The sequence below is a fragment of the Hippopotamus amphibius genome, chromosome 5, assembly GCF_030028045.1.
Source record: "Hippopotamus amphibius kiboko isolate mHipAmp2 chromosome 5, mHipAmp2.hap2, whole genome shotgun sequence".
NCBI lineage: Eukaryota > Metazoa > Chordata > Mammalia > Artiodactyla > Hippopotamidae > Hippopotamus > Hippopotamus amphibius.
The window spans coordinates 172,726,040-172,732,924 of record NC_080190.1 but is presented as its reverse complement, the minus strand read 5'-3'; the positions used below and the strand labels follow the sequence as shown (position 1 = coordinate 172,732,924).

Genomic DNA, 6,885 nt, shown 5'->3' with positions numbered 1-6,885 from the left:
CCTCCCCAGTCCTCCCCGGTCGCATGGAGCCGGAGGCCAGGGGAGGGGGTGCGGCTCCTGCCTCAGCACCTGCTGCTCTTCTGGGGATGGTGAGAGCCTGGGGTGGACCCCTGGACGTACCAAACTCCAGGACGGCCCCTCAGAGAAGCAGAAAGAGCCCAAGATGGAGCTTCAGGGAGGAGGTGACCTTGTGGGGCAGGGTGACCTTGAGCCTGCCGCTCACCCTCGTGGCATGATTTTCTTGTTGGCGGCTTGTTGCGGGCTGGGCGCTGGGCAGGCAGGTGGACGAGGCGCAGCCCCCGTCCTCAGGTCATCAGTGTCCACACCGTTGGCATGAGGCTGCAGGCCCTGTCTTGTGGGCCGTGTCCCGTGCTGCTCTGCACCCTCCCTGTCCCAGGACCTCCCACCCCCGCCAAGCCTCTGCGTGGGGCTTCCAGGCTCTCACGTCTGCCCGTGCCAGGCATGTCACCTGCATTGTCCCCGTGTGTGTGAAGGTCACAGGGTCTGAGTGGCTTTCTCAAGCTCCCACAGCTGTGAAGCCCCAGCAGTTGTGAAGAACGGTGAGGTGGCGGGCTGGGGGCCTTCCGGTGTGTGACGTCCCCATCACTGCAGGGCTCCTGTGTGGCCGACCCCTCCTGGCCTGGCCCTTCTCCTGCAGCCGGGAGGACCTGCCCCCTGCCCCCCGCCCCCCCAACAGGCCACGTGTCTGACTGTTTAACAGCATTAATTTAAACCACAACAAAAGAAAGCAAGCCCAGGGAAGCCCAGGCCATGTGCGTGGCTTGATCTGGGCGAGAACAAAGGACAAGAAGCAGCGCGTTTGCTGGAGAACAGGAGCATCCGGGCAGCTCCGCACTGTCGCACCGCTGCCCGCAAAACGTCAGAAGGCGTGAAGCCGGCTCCTGAAACCCGGTAGATGCAGGACGAGGCAGCCGGCTGGTGGTGGGAGAGCTGTGTGGGCAGCTGCGGGAACCCTCCCCCTGGGGCCGCTGCCTCCCTTGTGTCACCCTGGGGTGGAGGACCTGCTCCTCTCACGCTCCACGAGGCATAGGATCCGTCCACTACCTGATGTGAACAGGGCCGGAGCCCTTGTTCCCGTTTCCTGGAAGTGGAAACTGAGGCTGGCAGGATGTGGGACGCAGCAGGGGCAGAGGTGGGGGCAGGGAGGCGTGCTTGTTCACTGCTCCCTTGCTTTCCTGCCAAGATCTGTAATCCTCTCCTAAACCAGTTTCCCTGGGCTTCACGGGCAAGACGTGGCCAACATGCTCAAACAGGAACAGACTGACCAGTCACACCCCACGGGCTCCGACCTCTGTGATTTCACGAGGCCAGCACAGCGCAGCGTGGGGGGAGGGGGACGGAGCTCCGGAGGGGCAGGAGGAACACCACCCGCCACCCGTCCCGGCTTGTAGAGGACTCAGGAGGGTGAGTGAGGCCACGGGGTCGCCACACTGAAAACCCTCCGTGTGTGCTCTGTCTGCACCTCCGGGCAGGGAGCCGGGAGGCTGCCCCTTCCTGCAGCAAACCATCCTCAGTTTGTCACTGCCCGTGAGCTGCCCGGCCCTTGTCGTCACCGTATATCCCAGGGGGCCCTGCTCTGTCTTGTTCCATCCCTGTCACGTGTCCTCTGGCCCCAGCGCCTCCGGCAGAGGCGGAATCTGACTGCCTCCCGTAGCTCACTTAGGGCCACACTTCCCAGACCCCCATCAGCGTTTATAACTGTTTTCTTCAATGTCATAGTCAGTTTTCCAATGTGATGACCAATCAGGGCCACCTGGAGGCCCCCAAGGCCCCCGCGGGCGCTTTTGCCTGGGGTTGCAGCCTCCTCCAAGCTGGTGGCAGCAGAGGGGGCCGGGGAGCAGGGCTGGCTCAACCCCGACCAGCCGAGTCCAAGTCGACCAGGCTGGGCTCGGTTCTACGACACCCCCGCCCTCCCTGTGGATCCCAACGCGCTCCTTGCCTGTGGCTCCTGGGCTGAGAGCGGAGGAGATCCGGGCCCCGTCCTGGCGGGTAAGGGGGACGGAGGGCCACGTGTGACCTTGGGGGTCGTGCTGCGCTGCACCACGTGTCCGCAGGCTGCTGCCGTGCAGGAGGGGGCCACGGCCTTGCTCGGTCTCTGTCCCCAAGGCTCTCTGTCCCCCTGACCCCGACAGGAGCTGGAGGCGCAGGCCCAGGGAGCCAGGGCCAGGGCCCCTTTCCCGCTGCCAGCACCCGAGGATCCATTAAACCAAGGGCCTCTCACCTCTGGGGCGTTAAAGTGCTTTTAAGTGGCGATTATTCAGAATTTTGTAATTTCTGCTTCCTAAGTGCTCTCCCCTCGCCTGGCCCTGACCTCCACGTGATTATTTCCAGGCGCCCGTCTCGAAGGAGGGGCTGGGCCTTCCCAATATTCAGACACCTCCAGCCTGGCCCTGCCCCGGGGGCCAAACGCACCCCCAGACGCCCAGGAGAGGGACCGCCTGCCCGCGGCCCAGGAGCTCTCCCTTGGGGAGTCTGCCTACCATCCCCCATCCCCACCCCCAGGCTGGCACCTCTTCCTGCCCAGAGCTGTCCAGGCCCTGGAGGTTCCGGGGGGGAGAGACACTGCATCTCCTGCCAGGAGCCCGCCCATCAGCCCATCCCCGCCGCCCGGCACCAAGGGCCCCAGTTGCCCCCGGGGGGAGGCTCAGAGGTCCCCCCATTCATCACTGCCTCTTGATGCCTCCGTGGTTTCACAGGGGCCCACCATGGTCACCCCTGAGTTGGAGGCCCCCGAGGGCAGGGGGGTTCTCCTCAGTCATGGACGTCCAGTGCTGGGACTCACGCAGAACGCCAGCACCACGTGGCATGAATTCAGACCAGACTGAATCCAGCTGATGTGACCTAAGGCGGGTTGCGCCAGGTAGTGAACCGGCTGTGGTGACTTGTGCTGAGCTGAGTTGATACCCGGATGGAGGCATGGCGGCGGAGGCCGGCACCTGGGGTGCTGGGAAGGGGAGGGAGGCTCACGCCCACGGGGGTGGCCAGAGGATGGGACGTGGGTCACGAGACAGAGGCCGAAGGGGTGACTCCAGGCACGGACCAAGGTCACTGCCGTTTCCTCTCCCTGCACCTCTGGTAACGCTGTGGTAACACCCCTATCTACTGGGCCCCGCTGTGTGCAGACGTGGTCCTGCGCTCCATGCTACGTCCACACTCTGCTTAAATACTGATATTTCCACCTCACAGACGCGTTGATGGAGGCTTGGGAAGAACAAATCCCGCGGCAGAAAGTGGCGGGGTCCAGCCTGGGCTCCAGCCTCCGCCCCTGAAGCCGTGCTTTTGTCCCTGGACCATACTACCTCTCACAGAAGCAGATACAGTCTCTGTTAGGATCAGCCTGAATTTCTACCTCCTCCAGGCAGCCTGCTCTGACTACCCCATTGCTTTTCTGAGTCAGTATGTATGTCCTGAGTTGCATCCTTCAAGATGTAACAGAGGCAGGTCTCTCCACAGGCACTGCGGGTCCCGGGGAGGGGAAGCAGGTAGATGGGCCTCTCCAGCCCGAGGTAGGTCAGGGCCCACGTGAGCACTCTTGCTGGATGGCTGACTGCAGGCCCAGAGCACTGCCAGGCAGAGCCTTGAGCCCAAGGCCCTTCCTGAATCTTTGGGGCACCCCCAGGCCTTGCTCAGGGCAGGCTCAGGCTCAGGGCTGGGCTCACTGGACGAGTGGCCTGTGGATGCAGGGTGATCCTGGCCAGAGAAAGGGTGGACGAGGCAGCTCCACCCCAAGCTCTGCAGCCTCCCAGCACTGTCACCTCATTCGACGCACACAGCCTGTGGGGCCCCTCGGGACCCCTGGTGAGTGTGGGGAAACCGAGGCTCTTAAGTGAAGTGACTTTCCAGGGATCACCCCGGACCCTAGGGGCGGGGCCCAGGGCTTGGACCAGCTCGGCGTGTGTCCCAGGCTTGTGCCTCTCCTGTTCTCTGCACAGAATCGGGAGGAGAGACCCCCGCCAGGGCACCCCTGCTTTGTAGGGCACACCATCCTCTCTCTTCTCGTGGGAGTCTGTGGGGGCATTCCCCACTGTCCCCTGCCTGCCTGCGTGTGACAGTAAACACTGTTTGGATCCAAAGCAAATTGGCTCTAATTAACCAGCCGCCAGATTACAGCTTGGAGGAGCCGGTGGAAAGGACGGTTCTTCCCGAGGGAGGTGGGGGTGGGGGCCTAATTAGCGTGGCAGCCAGGCCGTTCCCTCTGCCAGACACCCTGTCTGCTTCTTCTCCCGCGGTCCTCCTGCTGCGAGCACTTGCCCAAGCTGAAGACCCATCTCGATAAACTGTTCAGCTTGGCGGGGAGGAGGCTGTCGAGGGAGTAGAGCTTGGGGATCCCAGGGGGGACGGGAGAGGGCCCACTCACTGTTGGCCATGTTTCAGGGAATCAAAGGAGACAGGACGACATCTCCATCAAGATAAAGGCACCAACATCACCTTGACTGCTGTCGTGAGTGCCGTCAATCCTGGAGGCATCCCCATAGCTGCCGTCACCACCACCATCACCATGGTTACCACCACCATGGCCTCTACCATCACCATGGTTACTGTCACTACCGGGTCCATCACCATGGTTACCACCATCCCACCCCTGGGCTGGATACTCTCCATCTGGCCCTTTAGATCCACTCTCCTCTGATCCTGTGTCTTGGGAGGCTGACCTTTATAGAATGCATCAAAGAGCTGCTTCCCTCTCCTTCTGGTGGGGTCTGCCAAAGGGGAGGGAGGGGGAGAATGAGGAAGAGGAGGAGAGGGAGGAACACTCTAGGAGAAGTCGGAACTGAAAGGAATCACCGGTGAGTGGATGGAAAGGAGGAGAGGGTTCAGATTTCACTTGGAAGCTTGAGATGCTAGTTGGTTCACACACAGTTGTAAGAAACAGAGACCCTGAAACCCTTCACTCAGCTTCCCCACTGAAACATCTTACAGGAGCCCAACCAAGGAGTGACGTGGTAGCCATTCCCCTGGGCCTTCATCCTCCCTGCCACACCGGGGGGGGGGCTTGGGGGGAAGGAGGCCGGCGGGGCTCACGTGGGAATGCTCTGCTGCCCCAGAGGCCGGGTGTTCAGGGGTAGAGGGTGGCTGCAGCCCGTCCCGCAGGCCAGCTCTCGGGACCGGGAGTCCCCGGGACGTGCGCGCTGGCCACTCTGTCCCCGGGAGCAGGGCCAGGGCTGCCTCGCCCCTTCCACTCCTCGCCGCAGCGCCCACGGCGTCTGCGGGTTTTCTCTCTGTTGTTTCCCTGAGGAGCCGCTTATGAGTCTGAGCACCCGGCGATCGCAGCGCTTTGGCTTGTCTCATCCCGGCCCGCACGTGCATAAACATCTTAAATCGTCTTGGCTGTGCGTGAGTGTGTCCTAGAGAAGCAAGGGATAAACATGGTTGGGGGCTGAGCTGCCTGCTTAGCACGGCGCCAGAGGACTTAAAACCACTTGCACGGCCCGCAGCTGTCCCTCCTCCTGTGTGTCCCCGGAGCGGGTGCGCCGGGCCTGGGCGAGCACGGTGAGGCTGCAGGGGCCCTGAGGTCCTCGCCACCCGGAGACAGGTCCCCAGGTTCGGCCTCCCCTCCTGTCACATTTGCTTTCTCTCTCCATGTGCTGTTTTCCAGCGTGAAGGACAAAAACAGCCGGAGTTCCTAGCAGGGCGGTTCGTGAGCGTTTCCCGGGTGCGATGGGCATGCAGAATTGCCAGGTGGCCACTTGCCTGCTCTGCATCTGGTGTCAGCCGTGCACACCTGTCCGCCCAGGCCCGCCTCCCTCCCTGTGGTCAGGGCATGTGCGCGTCCAGGTTGGTTCGCAGTTTAGAACCGTGGCTCAGTCCTGGGGAAGCTTGTATCTCCCCACTCCAGGCCGGGCCCCAGACCAACTGTATCAGACCCTCTGGGGCAGCACTGATGTCTGCACTTCTAAGAAGCACGGAGCTGATTCTCAGGTGCACTGGAGTGGAGGATCGGGGCACAGGTGGGCTTGGGAGGGTCTGTCAAGGAGGAGAGGCGAGAATTGGGGGTCAGTGTGGGCAGGGCCCATCCCTGCATCCCTCCCTCGTTGGGGCCTGTAGGGGGTTAAGTGGTGTCCCCTTCCAATTCATGTCCACTCAGAATCCCGGAGTCCGAGCTTATTTGGAATAAGGGCCTTTGCAGATGTAATTAAGATAAAGGTCTTGAGATGAGGTCAGTCTGGATTAGGGTGATCTGTAGAAAGACAGAAACGGAGACACAGACACGGAGGCGAGAGTGGAGGTGGGGGTGATGCGGCCACAGGGAGGAACGCCTTCAAGGACTGGCAGCACTGGACTCTGGGCAGGGGAGGAGGGGTAGCGGTCACCTTCTCCCCAGAGTCCCACCTACACCGCGCGCTGGGACATCCCGCCTCCAGGACTGGACACAGTAAATGTCTGTGGTGCTTCCTTACAGCGGCCTCACCTTGATCCCGCCAGGGTGGCCCTGGACCCCTCACTCCAGCCTCCGTGGGGCTGGGCTTCGCTTCCCTCCACACCCAGGTCCTGGTCAGTGAGGGGGTCCCCGTGGGCCTGCTGCGAACGGGGTGACTCGTTCCCTTGTTGGCGTCCTAGGGGTGGGGCTGGGGCATCGGCTTCGGGGGCACAGCTGGTGACAGGCATGTGCGCGCTTCACCTAGACCAAGGGGGAGTCGGTAAAGGGCTGTTGCGGGCCCAGGGCGGGCGAGGCGGAAGTTTGGCACCCCATAAAGGAGGGCAACTTCGGAGGCAGCCCCTGCGCTCTGGAGGCGCCTTCTGTCCTGCCCAGGACTGTGGCCCAGGAGAGCGAGTGGCTGCGTCTCGCGGATGCAGGAGGAGCGGCTGGGACGCCTCCTGAGCCGGGGGGTGGCAGGGCGGGGCGTGTTGGGCTGCACGCGGGAT

At 62.7% G+C, this 6,885-nt stretch overlaps 1 long non-coding RNA gene across 1 annotated transcript; it reads left to right on the top strand.

Annotated features, from left to right (window-relative positions):
- Positions 1-1,330: 1,330 nt before the first annotated feature.
- Positions 1,331-5,322, top strand: LOC130853821 (uncharacterized). The gene is made up of 3 exons (XR_009053886.1): positions 1,331-1,425; positions 3,208-3,421; positions 4,396-5,322. It is a non-coding gene; the product is annotated as an uncharacterized LOC130853821 (long non-coding RNA).
- Positions 5,323-6,885: the final 1,563 nt, after the last annotated feature.